The 15363-nt window shown below is 30.9% G+C and overlaps 1 pseudogene; it reads right to left on the bottom strand.

Moving 5' to 3' along the window:
* Nucleotides 1-8353: 8353 nt before the first annotated feature.
* LOC145039496 (putative xyloglucan endotransglucosylase/hydrolase protein 30 pseudogene) lies at nt 8354-9385 on the bottom strand (annotated as a pseudogene).
* Between the last annotated feature and the right edge of the window lie 5978 nt (nt 9386-15363).

The raw sequence follows: 15363 nt of genomic DNA, 5'->3' as shown, positions 1-15363 counted from the left end.
AGGACTTTTTTATTTGTTTTCAAATGAACTTTATAAGCATAGATTTATTATTCTCTTAAAAAAGGTGAATAGATTCACTTTAGTTTTGTGAAATTTATAAGCATCATCCTGCTAATTTATTATTCTCTTAAAAAAAATTATTCTTATGACTTTTTTAAAATTAATCGATGTCATTGCTCATTGCAGATGATATCTCTTGGAATTTTTGAGATGACAGTATATTTAATTATTCATTGTCTATAATTTTACTAAATACCAGAAAAATATGTAGGTGTGATGGAAACAATGTTCTCTTTTAGTAATCTGTTTTTACTTTTTTTTATAGTAATGAATTTGCAATTGATTTTACTAAATATATGTTAATAATTTGTTTTTCAAGTTCACTTTTTAGTAAACAGTTTACACATTTTTACTAGAAATATGAGCTTTTTAAGGCAATTGATGTAAATGGAGATAGGGTTGTTAGCCAGGATGAATTGGCCACACTTCTTGTTGTTCAATAACAGAAGAATGTTCTTATTATACGTTTTACTTTCATCTGTTAGTTATACTTTTTAATAAATTGATTTTAGAATTTTGCACATGAAAAATTGAAAATGATGTTTTAAATTCTTTTTATATTGTAGGGAACCGCTTATAAATTCTTTCCTTGTTTGTGGGGAGACTTTTGAAATTGAGATAAGTTGAAATCAAATATTCATGTCACTCTGTTTGATAAAAGACACTAGAAACCATAATATGACTAGAGGATTCTTGACGGATAAACAGGTGTCCTGTGGGTGAGATTCTTTCTACTTGTGATTCTTTTTTTTTTCATTTATAAAATGTTGTTTTATTATGACAATTAATTCCGACATGATTCTGTTTGGTTGGATGAAATGGTAATATGGAATTGCCAAGGTAATAGAATAAGTCATACATTCCATGGTTATGTTTGGTTGGCATTCCTATTAGTTCTGTTAATCAAGAGTTTGATGATGGCTTTAAGCTGCAAAAACACCATTGTTTCAAGCTTCAACTTTGGGTAATCAAAGGTATGTTTGTTTTGTTCAGATTCTTTTTTCCAAAATTGACGCTATAGATTCTTTAAATGAACAATTTGTTTTTTTTTAGTTTTGTTTTTCAAGATTCAAGCTATTGTGTTAAACTATGTGATTTCGGTTAATTTATATGTATTTTTGTAAGTTTTAACCTAATTTTTTTAAAGCTTCTCTAATTTGTATCAATGACTATTGAGGTTCAAAAGGTTTTTTTTATTTATTTAATGGATGCATGCTTTTTCTTTTTAATATCTTTTTGATTATTGTGATGTTATCTAACCAGATACACATTGGATTGGGTTAAACATTGAATAAATACTATATTTTGTTTGTTTTTATGTACATCTACATATGCATGGGGTGGGCTTATGGAGGTACTAATTTTGGTTTGATCGGGTCAAACTTTATAAGAACCATCGGGATGCCACTTGAGTTTCATGATCATTTAGCAAAGAAAAGAGAGATGGTATGGGATGATCAAGAAAAGGTTTTATCATAGTATCAAAATCTAAATGTCAATATTGGATTCTGAAGCTTCTAAAGATGGGGTATTAGGGGCAGATGACAATGGGAGGGCATGAAAGCAAGCCAACAAGCTTACTTTAATGTGTTAATGAAGTTAGGTGCCACTTATTACTCCTTCACGTATATGCTTTAATTTTACATGTTAATTTATTGATTTATAAGCTTGATAAAGTTTTGGTGGTTCTGAGTTTGATTAGGACATTAGGTACAAAGCATGAGTGGGAGTTAGTACAAAGTGAAATGGAAGCTGCTTCAAATGGTTTACTTATGGAAATAAATAAATTGCATGTTGGTTCTGCTAAAGCAAAGTGTGTGTATGGTATGTGCTTATTGCATATGAAATTTCATTACTTTCCTACAAGCCAACCAAACTTGATTATGGAATGTAATAACTCAATCCATTACCTTTCTTATTCCATTCTATCCAACCAACCAGACTCTTTTACTTACAAATGCTATGATGACTTCGTTATTGTTACCATTAAGCGATTTATAGGAGACTTTTGTTGTTATGAGAAACTATGCTTATAAAACAAAGGATTTCAACAAAATACAGAAACCACATACTGTTTTTTAATTTTTTATGGTTATTTGCTAAATTAGAAAGTATCTTGCTATTTCTTGTAATGTACTTTCTGTTTCTAAAATTATCTCTAAAAATAATTAAAGCACAATGCTACAATTGCATATATCTTGGAAATAGCCACCCGATTATAGCATTGTACTTTCAACACAAGTTTTAATAACAAAAAGAAAATTAAAAATACAAATTTTAAAAAGTTAAAATAAAATTATTTCATTTCAGTGGGACCCGGATCAACAATTGGTGCAGCGTGAACTCTCCAGTATTTTTCCACACCAGTTGTTAGGGACACTTTGATCTTTTAAATAATGTGATTATGTACTGGAATATTGGAAATAATGTGAAATGGAATTTATAAGTATTAAATGGGATTTCTAATTATTAAACACAAATTTAATTGAATTTTTGGGCGGTTACATGATTGTCACATATGCTCATAATTGACTTACATGATTAATGATGTTGTTTTTTGGAAGGTTTTTGGCTCCTTGGATTCAGCCACAATCAAAATTAGAATAACATGAATTAGAAGATAAAGAAGTTCTAGTCCATACTCTGAGATCAATGAATACAATTCACCATACAAATTCAGAATGATGTTAAAAGAAACAATGTTACTTACACTTGGAACCTACTTTTATCAAAGGTACAACTGCATATGAATTTAAATACAAACTTGATATTTTTTTCCTAATTTTTCTTAATGTTGTGTTGGTTAGACTCTTGGATTTCTTCTTGGTCTTTTTAGGTCATCCATATTCATTGTAACATGCTTTTGGTTGTTGGTGCAGTTGGTCAATCCCTTTCAACAAGTCCATATGTTATTGCCTTTCTAATGTCTAATGTTAGGATTTTGTGTTTTAAGGTTTTTATTGATTAAATAAGCTCAATTTTTACTTTAATTTGCTATTATTGCAGGCTTTAAGTGAGATCTGTGATCAAATCCCTCCATTCAACCGAACTTTAGAAACACAAATCTTAGAGAAAGAGCTTGGTTCCCCTGTGGAAACCTTCTTCAGTAGTTACATTTCTAGGGAAGCAAGGTCTATTTATTTATGTTCAAGTGCAGATAACTTATTTTATGCACTGATATGGCTATATATTTTGCAACAGATGACTAAAATGAAAATTGATTTATGTCTTTATGCTTATGAGCTACGAAAAGGGTTGGTGTGGGAGTTAAACTATGCATTAGTGGCTGTAAATGCTGCAAAATTTTAGCAAATTTTTTATACAACTTTACCTATATATATATATATATATATATATATATATATATATATATATATATATATATATATATATATATACAACTTTACCTAATTATTAACATATATTTAGTAAAATCAATTGCAAATTTCATCTATGTCACTCTTTAATCTTTACCGACTTATATTTCCTTGAAGGACAAAACAAAAGGCTAAGCAGTTATCACCGGTTGTTCCATCAACTATTTGTATCTCTCATTTTCTCAGTCTCACTCAATGGCTCAAAGGAAAAGGAAAGAAGATGGAACAACTTGTGATAACGGCTTACTTTTGTTTTGTCCTTCAAGAAGACAGTTGTAAAGAAATTAAAAGACATAACTACATCTATAGTGAAGGACTTTTTTATTTGTTTTCAAATGAACTTTATAAGCATAGATTTATTATTCTCTTAAAAAAGGTGAATAGATTCACTTTAGTTTTGTGAAATTTATAAGCATCATCCTGCTAATTTATTATTCTCTTAAAAAAAATTATTCTTATGACTTTTTTAAAATTAATCGATGTCATTGCTCATTGCAGATGATATCTCTTGGAATTTTTGAGATGACAGTATATTTAATTATTCATTGTCTATAATTTTACTAAATACCAGAAAAATATGTAGGTGTGATGGAAACAATGTTCTCTTTTAGTAATCTGTTTTTACTTTTTTTTATAGTAATGAATTTGCAATTGATTTTACTAAATATATGTTAATAATTTGTTTTTCAAGTTCACTTTTTAGTAAACAGTTTACACATTTTTACTAGAAATATGAGCTTTTTAAGGCAATTGATGTAAATGGAGATAGGGTTGTTAGCCAGGATGAATTGGCCACACTTCTTGTTGTTCAATAACAGAAGAATGTTCTTATTATACGTTTTACTTTCATCTGTTAGTTATACTTTTTAATAAATTGATTTTAGAATTTTGCACATGAAAAATTGAAAATGATGTTTTAAATTCTTTTTATATTGTAGGGAACCGCTTATAAATTCTTTCCTTGTTTGTGGGGAGACTTTTGAAATTGAGATAAGTTGAAATCAAAGATTCATGTCACTCTGTTTGATAAAAGACACTAGAAACCATAATATGACTAGAGGATTCTTGACGGATAAACAGGTGTCCTGTGGGTGAGATTCTTTCTACTTGTGATTCTTTTTTTTTTTCATTTATAAAATGTTGTTTTATTATGACAATTAATTCCGACATGATTCTGTTTGGTTGGATGAAATGGTAATATGGAATTGCCAAGGTAATAGAATAAGTCATACATTCCATGGTTATGTTTGGTTGGCATTCCTATTAGTTCTGTTAATCAAGAGTTTGATGATGGCTTTAAGCTGCAAAAACACCCATGTTTCAAGCTTCAACTTTGGGTAATCAAAGGTATGTTTGTTTTGTTCAGATTCTTTTTTCCAAAATTCACGCTATAGATTCTTTAAATGAACAATTTGTTTTTTTTTTAGTTTTGTTTTTCAAGATTCAAGCTATTGTGTTAAACTATGTGATTTCGGTTAATTTATATGTATTTTTGTAAGTTTTAACCTAATTTTTTTAAAGCTTCTCTAATTTGTATCAATGACTATTGAGGTTCAAAAGGTTTTTTTTATTTATTTAATGGATGCATGCTTTTTCTTTTTAATATCTTTTTGATTATTGTGATGTTATCTAACCAGATACACATTGGATTGGGTTAAACATTGAATAAATACTATATTTTGTTTGTTTTTATGTACATCTACATATGCATGGGGTGGGCTTATGGAGGTACTAATTTTGGTTTGATCGGGTCAAACTTTATAAGAACCATCGGGATTCCACTTGAGTTTCATGATCATTTAGCAAAGAAAAGAGAGATGGTATGGGATGATCAAGAAAAGGTTTTATCATAGTATCAAAATCTAAATGTCAATACTGGATTCTGAAGCTTCTAAAGATGGGGTATTAGGGGCAGATGACAATGGGAGGGCATGAAAGCAAGCCAACAAGCTTACTTTAATGTGTTAATGAAGTTAGGTGCCACTTATTACTCCTTCACGTATATGCTTTAATTTTACATGTTAATTTATTGATTTATAAGCTTGATAAAGTTTTGGTGGTTCTGAGTTTGATTAGGACATTAGGTACAAAGCATGAGTGGGAGTTAGTACAAAGTGAAATGGAAGCTGCTTCAAATGGTTTACTTATGGAAATAAATAAATTGCATGTTGGTTCTGCTAAAGCAAAGTGTGTGTATGGTATGTGCTTATTGCATATGAAATTTCATTACTTTCCTACAAGCCAACCAAACTTGATTATGGAATGTAATAACTCAATCCATTACCTTTCTTATTCCATTCTATCCAACCAACCAGACTCTTTTACTTACAAATGCTATGATGACTTCGTTATTGTTACCATTAAGCGATTTATAGGAGACTTTTGTTGTTATGAGAAACTATGCTTATAAAACAAAGGATTTCAACAAAATACAGAAACCACATACTGTTTTTTAATTTTTTATGGTTATTTGCTAAATTAGAAAGTATCTTGCTATTTCTTGTAATGTACTTTCTGTTTCTAAAATTATCTCTAAAAATAATTAAAGCACAATGCTACAATTGCATATATCTTGGAAATAGCCACCCGATTATAGCATTGTACTTTCAACACAAGTTTTAATAACAAAAAGAAAATTAAAAATACAAATTTTAAAAAGTTAAAATAAAATTATTTCATTTTAGTTTTATAGTAAAATTGTTTAATAAGAAAAAAGTTAAGTAATATAAAAAACAGAAGTAAGAAATGAAAATGTGAGTAAGATACCATATTAGACAAACAAACAAAACTATGTTGTTATTTCCTGCATTTAGCTCAATCAATGGGTAAATGCAAGAAATACCAATGTAATTATTATGTTTGTCTAACTAATATAGCATCTCATATTCATTTTATTGACTTACTTTTTTTTTCTTATTTAAACATTGTACTTAGAAACTACAGCGTTATATTTTTTTGTGTATTGGATATGTGCGAGATTGGTTGTGTGTATGACATTGTATGGCGGTATTTGATGTTGGCTAGCATTGTACATTGCGTCCTCTGGTGGACATCTCAACATGGATCGTATGTTTTTTCGAATCAAGTAATCAAGTTGGCTTCTAACTCGAATACTCCAAATCCAAAAGGAAAGATGAATTCTAACTTAGCCCCTAGGTAGCTGTTAAAAAGTCTATGATTTTGCTGTGTTTTGGAGTAGTACACAACTACTTTAGATCTTCTTTAAGCCCCGTACAAATTACATCTTTATGTTGCCTTTTTTAGTTCCCTCTATCATATTTAATTGTATCGTTTATGTACTGTAACTTTCCCATCTCCCCGAGCTTGTTTTCTCTTTTAGTTATATAATTCTGCCGTTAAAAAATGGCTCCATGATTTCTTTAACAAATTTGACTTGTACTCTTTGTCTCTATGAGAACTATCAACCCGTGAATTTAAACATTTTTTTCTTGCTCATCTCGGTAATCAAAGGGTAAGAAAATGCTTTGGTTGTAGGTTTGACCAAAGATTTAAATGTTTGAATGTTGGTGTTGGCCTGGTTAAAGAGATGTGTTATATAAGTTAAGTACCATTTATGCATTTTTTTAAAAACACAATCCATTTTTGTTAATATTTTTAACATGGACCATTTGTGTATTTTTTTAAACAATAATATTTTCTGTTAGTTTTTTTTTTCTTTTTTTTTTTCAAAAAAATAGGAGCCATTTGTGCATTTTTAGATAGGGAGCATATATGTTAATTTTGTTCAAACAGTGGCTATTTGTACATCCATCACAAAAAAAAATTAAAAAAAAATAAAATACAAGGATCATTTATACATTTCTTTTTAAGGGGGGACCATGACATGACGGTAATTATTTACGCGTTATTACAAGCTTATTTATTTTATTTTTTAAAATAACACAATTGCAAGTCTTTTTACAATAAAAATAATCCAAATTATTACTAAAGTTGTAAGAATTGTTTATTTTTCAACTTTTTCCCTTTGAAACTTCAAAACTCACTGTAACAACAAATAAACTAAAAAAATGATAACAAATTACAACATATTTGCGTAGACTCATCTTCAGTCATGGTTAGTAATACGTTGTTTTTTCTTACGTCATAAGTAAAAAATGTTTGAATTTACTTATACGTGACGATGCAGGTTGTCTAACTAGTAAAACAAAAAATATTGTTTACAAAAAAGTTTTTCAAAGATTATAGATATTCAAACATGTATTGTATTTTTTTAGATATTTTAATAATACCAATAACTCTAAGTTTTCTATTATTTTATCTTATTATTATTATTATTATTATTATATCGACATTTTTATATGACTGTATCAGCATTTTATATATTTATATGTATTTTTTATACATTCGCTGTGTTTTATACGGATCATAATCTATTTATTCTTTAAACCAATCATGTCTTGAACTATTTTAGGAAAATTAATTAGAGGTTTTGAAATTACAATCCAATATATTTTAGAGAATCATAAAAGTTTCTTAATAACCTATGTACCAAACATATATGTAACTTTATTGAAATTTAATGATATTCTATTTAACTTGCTTCTAAACTAGTTTTAATTCCATGGGTCTATTATTAGAAGATTTAAACCTTTAACCTACTGCTAATAATGATATTCTACTAGGATTTCAAAATTTGTTGAAGTTCTTCGACTCAGTTTCTAAAGAAGTTTAGAATACTAATGGTCTTGTATTTCTATAGGGTCAATAGAAACTTTTATATAATCTTATCAAACTATTCATTTATTCCAATAAAACTTGAAGAAAGAGAGAAAATGAATATAAAAACTACTTTTTATTAATTTATAAACTCACTTCTTACATTAATTATATATAACTTAAGGGAAAATGTCTAAGCTTAGCTATTAAACCAACTCAATTACTCTTTCTACTTTTTTTTTTCCTTATCGGTTTCGGATTAAAACCAAGTGTAAAATACTACAAGTAATTAAACCTAGCTACACATTCTGTTTATAGGGTTTTATTACGTACTATCGGAACCTGCGGCTTGCTCCGGATACCATAATCGGTGGTGCAATGGGCTGCATGTCTTGACCAATAACCTCACACTCGGGCAAAGAAGTCGGGTATCTATCCGTATCATAGCAATACGAGTATGTCATATACTGCGCCCTATACTCATGCATTCTTCTTCTTTCGTTCTCGGAAATACCATCAGGAGTCATATCATAGCGTCTGCACTCAGTTTGCAAAGACTGGGAAGCGTCAATCTGACACCCATCTATGTTGAACTTGGTGTAACCCGTAACAAACGGGCCTTGCTGGAAATCAACTCTATACTCACCTTTGTGGGTAGCCCAGTCCGACCCATCCCAAATTGTGCCATACATATACATCGGCTTAGATGGAAAATCACCACCCATTCCTTCAACATTCGGCACCTCCCTGATCGCTAAATCATCCACAAAAAAAACAACCCAATCTGTATTCCATAGAATACCATAATCGTGAAAATCTGTAGAAGGATCAAAGGGCAACGTGTATCTTTCTTCTCTGCCTCTATGGATGCTTCCGTTGCCATAAAGATTGGTCTGAAGAACCCATTCTTCTCCTGCGATATGACCAAGAAACTCAAAGTCAATCTCATCTCGGTAGTAATCACTGTTTTGAGCATAGAAAGTAACAACGACACCGGCACTATAGTTGTTGTCTGGTAGCTTGATGGAGGCAGTGAACATGCCATGATTGTATGCATATCGTGAAACAAAACCCGACCCTGAAGTCGACCACTGATTCATGGAGATTTGGACGGATTTACCATCGTCGGATGGTTTGACGTTTTTGTATCCAAAGAGTGGGGAGAAAGATTCGATGAAGGAGATGGTGGAAGGATTGAGTGAGAAAGAAGGTATTATAAAGATGGTGATGACGCAAAGAATAACAAGTGGTAGATAAGTAGAGAACAACATATTGATTATTTCAGCGTTAGAAAAGATTTTGTGGGTATATATAGATGCATATATAGAGCAGATAGTGCGTACATTCATGTATATATATATTAATATATACATACACATTAATGATGTATAGTATAGGATTAGAAGAGTAAGTCAGACAAGACAAGAAACATATTTAATAAGAATATGAACTGCAACAAAATACTTTCAAATATACATACATTGGTTTCATTCCAACTACCAGTCATTTACTTTCATATATCACATGAAATGGATCAATTCGTTTTTAATATTCATCTAAAACTTTTCTGAAAATTTCTAAATTATCATTCCCGTATGATGATCTTCATGAGCTAAGGCAAATTACAAATAAAGCAAAACATTTTGCATAAATTTCTGTTTTACTTGCCTTAATTCTTAATTAATGTTTAAGGACAAGAAAGTCGATTACCTAAGATAGAATCTAAATTATTCGCCAACTTAAGCCATTATTTGGTAACTTTTTATATTTATTACAAATATATCCCCTCCCCTCCCCCTTTATTATTATATATTATATTATTAGGATATTATGATTATGATGTTATTTTTTACTTAAATAAAAAGTACGTACCATACAGCTACATGGCTTTTCCTCAGCTCATTTTATCAAAGTCAATTACCCAAACTGCCCTTATTAATTAATCTTCCTGAAATAAAACTTCCTATTCTGCCCTTATATTCGGTTTTCCTTCCGCTTTTGATTCAATATGAACAGGCTGTCAAACTTATAGCTGGTAACTAAAAGTCCGGTCACCATATTTAACTAAAAAAATACCATCCGATAATATCATTAATTGTTGCCTTATTTGGTTCAGATTTTGTTATTATCTATTTCCTGCATGTATTTTTTAAAAAGAAAACTATTAAATATGGAGTATTCAATTATTAATCGAATTTTACATTCGAAAATTAAATATTCCAACTAATCACAGACTTATTTAACGTGATAAACATAACATAAACATAATATCTCCAATTTTGAATTTGAATAGGATTTTAAACGATTTCCTAGGTTAAGATCATGGTATTTCAAACAAATAGTCCATTAGTCCTCACCTTTCTCAATTTTGCCTTCACACGTCCATTCCTTCACAAATCCACCGCAGGAAGAGAAGAAAAAACACATCAAGCTCAATATCACTTTTAATACATGAAAGTAGTGTATGTCTTTTGTCTGTTTAAAAAACCTTTTACTATTGATTGTTATTGTTCTCATCATGGTAAAACCAAAGTAAAATAAATTCTTATGAAATTAATAAGAACAACAATTCAATATAACAAAGTCATATGTGCATTATGATGCAACAAAAAGTCTATTGGTGTTTCATGTTCATAAATTTGACTGTTACATACTAACTTATACATCAACCTACAAGAAATCCCTAAAACATATTCTATGGAACTTTGTCTGTTTTTAAGAAACAGCAACTTGCAAGGAATAGCAACATACTTTTGATTTACTGTTATTTTTGTTCTTTTTTTTTGGGAAAAGTACGTAGTTTGATGTTATTCCATATTTGATTGTGTGAAAGGGCCTATTATTTCGTGATTAAAAGAATAGAATGTACTTTCTTTTCCTTTTTGTTTTTATATAACAACATTTATGCAATTAATTTTTTATTTTATTTTTTATGATTTTAATATCCGGCATCTATATCACATGATCGTTTTTTTAGTATCATGGATTCATATATATTTGTTTATGTTTGATGCAATTTATTGTTATTTTTTTTTTGAAAAACCCAAAGTACAACGCTATTTATAGATTTATCCAATGTTTTGGTTGCAAATGCATCAAAAATCCTGTGTCCTTTAACATTTCTGTAAAAGTAATGTTAATTTATCATTTTCCATGTTGTTCATGCCATAGGGAATATTTTGTAGACAGTTTATCACCAAAAAAACCATTTGTGTAAAAAAATCTGCCATAGGGACCATTTCTATAATAGTTTCATACAGGGACAACTATATAATTGCAATATATAATAGTATCTGTTCTTGATTAATCACAACTGTTATAAATGATTTTATATTATTATCATATTTAATATACAAACAAAGTACATTGCTATATTTGGATTTTAAGTAACTTATAAACATTGTTAATTGTTGTGTTTAGTCACATTTGTTTACCATTTAATTTCAGAATAATGTCTACTACAAAAATTACATACTTCAGACATTGGAGTAGTATCAGAAGATACAACCTTATAAAAATTTCATTACATATGAGTAACTTCTTACATTATTTCTCATTCATATGGTCCAAAAATTTTTTACTTAATCTTTAACTTCAAATTCACAAACAGAGCATAAGTATTGAAACCTAATCCACTTACAAACCTAAACCTAATCACACAATAATCTTTTTTTAATGACACATACATTAAAAATAGAAACTAGCAAGAAGCTAGCACAAATTACAAGTTATAAGCAAAAAATGGAGAAATAGACCAATCCAACCAACAACTGTTTTTTCTAAACATCGATCTATTCTTAAACCAATTAAAAGTAACTGAATTTCATCTGCCACCTTAAGAGATGAACTTCTCCTCTTGTTGAAGACCAAAGCATTGCGAGCTTTCCAAATATCCCACACTACCGAGTATAAAAGTGTGAACAAAACCTGAGCCACTCCAGACTCACTAGTACAAAACTGAGCTTTATCCGCGAAAAACTCCATCATTATAGACATTTTTTGTCGGTTTTTTATCATTCAACATGAGAGTAAATGTCACGTCATTGAAGATAAGTTATGCTTTCTTTCAATTGTGGTGAGTATAACCCATGAAAACCCGTTATTATAGGTCAAAACCGTCAATATATAGTATGGTATTTTTGGAGATATGTCTATCATATTAAGATAGCCGTCATTAATAATACACTTATAGTGATGTGTTTTTTTCCTATAGAGTGGTAAATGTTTATGTATAGTCACCGTTTATAAATATTATCACGACTATTGTTGATTTTTAAAGACACAAATATAATTAAGATGTCAACATAAACTATCTTTACTAACATGTTTAATGGTTTATCATTATAGTTGTTTACATACATCCACAAATAAAAATTCAACCCATCACCAAATAATATCTTATTTTTTTTATTATGATTATTGATAATTTTTATTGACATGTTTAATATTATATAGTGAATATTATGTACATTTACACAGTCATTGGACAATTAAACAGTGACCATAAAATACTTATAGTAATGTGATTTTCTCTATAGAGTGATAAATGTTTACTTATACTCACCATTTATAAATATTATCGCGGTCATTGTTGACTTTTGGAGATAAAAATTGTAACATCTGGAATCCCAGTTATATTATTTAATATTTATTTTTTTATGAATTATGTGAAGGAACTCGGCGAGTGGATGCGTAGACTCGCCGAGTAGGGTCGTGGTTGTTCATCCGGATTCACGTTGGACTCGGCGAGTCCACGCTGTTTAATGAAACCCTAATCCTCCGGGGTTGGAGCCTATTTAAGGGTACTCTTAGCCTCCCATTGCGGCTACCAGTCCCTTGAGAGCACCCTTAGTGATCTATATCGTTTGGGAGGAAGGAGAAGCCATTATTGATCTTTCTATCCTTGGTTTGGCAAAAAGAAGGTGATCAAGAGCAAGAGGAGGCTGAAGGAGGTATGATTCAAGTGGTTTCAGAGTCCAGAGATTCCAACTTGAGGTATTCATTCGGACCTTCTTCAGTTTTGGTATTAAACTTAGAGATTAGGGTTTTCTAACCTCTTTTAAGGATGTTTATGTGGAGCAATTGGTCCCTTATCGAGTCTATGCTTTGGATCTGGACTCAAAGAGGTTCAGAGACTTCAATCCATTAAGCTTTATGGGTCCTTGTGGGATGATTGGACTTAGGTTGCCAGTTTTGGGAGTAAATCACCATTTGATGCCATTATGTATATATATATATATATATATATATATATATATATATATATATATAAGCATCAAGTTTCAAGCTTTACGTGATTATATTGCTTGGGAAGGTCAGATCTATGGATTTGAGGAACAGATCTGACCTCAGGAGGTCAATAGAATCTGCGCATGGCATGTACTCGCCGAGTTGTTCTTGGGACTCAGCGAGTTGAGTCAAGGTAGCCCCGCGATTCATGCATGGGGACTCGTCGAGTAAAGGGAGGGACTCAATGTGTTAAATGGGACTAAGGAGTTAAGTGGACACAGGTGGACTCACCGAGTTGCCCAAGTGCACTCGCCGAGTCGGGTCAAAGTTTGACCGTTGACCTTGTTTGACTTTTAGGGTTGGGTCAGCAGCGAGGCCTTAAAGCCAGAAGAGGGGTAAAATGGTCTTTTACCCTTCTGAGGATGTTATATTTATGGGAGTATTTGCCTTATGTGTTTAGTTGGAGGATAGATCGTATTTCTACCGAGTCAATGATTTACCGAGATATCAGAGGTGAGTCTTCTCACTATACTGTACCTGGAAGCGTACCTATGTGTGACTGGAAGGTCGGATATGTGATATGATATATGTATTGGTTACCCGTTTGTATGTGTTATGAATGCTATCATTGTTATGGGCCGGAAGGCATTATGTTATGGGCCGGAAGGCATTATGTGATGTGGACCGGAAGGTCGACACGGGTAGGAACGGAACGTTTACCGAGTTGGGACAGAAGTCCCCTGAGACACATGGACCGGAAGGTTATGGCCTGGAAGGGCGTACGTCTGTAGGTGGTATTTTTGGGGAACTCACTAAGCATTTATGCTTACAGTTGTTGTGTTATGTGTTTCAGGTATGAGCGAGGACCGTGGGAAGGCGCCGACATGATTTGTGCACACTGACGGAAGATTTATTTTGTGATTTTGGGATGTATTTTTATGATGATGACATTTGCTAAACATGAGATTTGAGAATTTTAAATGATGGTTTATGTTGTTGAAAAATAAAAATTTGTTTTGAAAATTCACGTTGTTACAAGTTGGTAGCAGAGTCTTGGTTTGAGAGATTCGGGTGCACCTTCGGGCGTAACTGAACTCAAACCGAGGATTTGAGAAAGAATTTTTCAATAATAAACGCATAAAATTTTATAAGAGGTTTTGAGATAACCAAAGAATGAGCAGTGTTGTAACATACAAGTTTTAAAATCGTGTTTTGTAATGAATAAAATTATGAAATATTATGTAAAATTGAGTGTTGAGTTCTAACAGATGGTTTTTACTAGAAATGAAGTAAAACTATGTTTAGAATCACTCAGAAAATATTGGAAGTCTTATGAGATTCCAATTAAAAGCCAAATAGTGAAATTTAGCGAAAATATGAAATTTTAAATAAGTAAAATTTTATTATTTGATGTTGTAGAGAATCTCGTTAGAAATTTGTAGGCGAAAACCTCGTCAAAATCCGAGTTATAACGAAGAAGTTATGACCAACCGAAGATCCGTGACAAAACCGGCACGACGCCGAAAGACGTAAAAAGTGAGTTTTTGATAAACTACTTTCTAGCCTTAGTAATCTAAATGAAAGTCGTAGTATTCGTTAAACCGAGAAATTCGATAAAAAGAACGCCAAAATCTGACTTCGTATGAGGAAGTTATGATTTTTCGAAGTTTCAACTTAGTAGTAGACAGCTAAAAACTCGAATTTTAGATCGAGCGATATTTTACTGATACATCCTAAACGAGAATCGAAGGTCTCGTCATATGTAGTACAACGGTAAAAAGTCTGACGAAAACGGATGTCGGATGAAGAAGTTATGAATTTTTAACGGATTTTCCTGTCCCGGTCTGTTAAAAATAATAATATTAAAATTAATGTCAAAATTAGCCGACGAAGTCTAAACGAAAGTTGTAGAGAGTAATTCTAGCTACGCGTGCATATAAAGAACGTAAAAAACGGAGCTTGTATGCGAAAGTTATGGATTTTAGAAGTTCGGGGCACGAAAATCGAAAATTTTCGCATG

This window comes from Lactuca saligna, chromosome 4, assembly GCF_052625555.1.
Source record: "Lactuca saligna cultivar CGN05327 chromosome 4, ASM5262555v1, whole genome shotgun sequence".
Classification (NCBI taxonomy): domain Eukaryota; kingdom Viridiplantae; phylum Streptophyta; class Magnoliopsida; order Asterales; family Asteraceae; genus Lactuca; species Lactuca saligna.
This window is presented reverse-complemented; position numbering and strand designations above follow the sequence as displayed.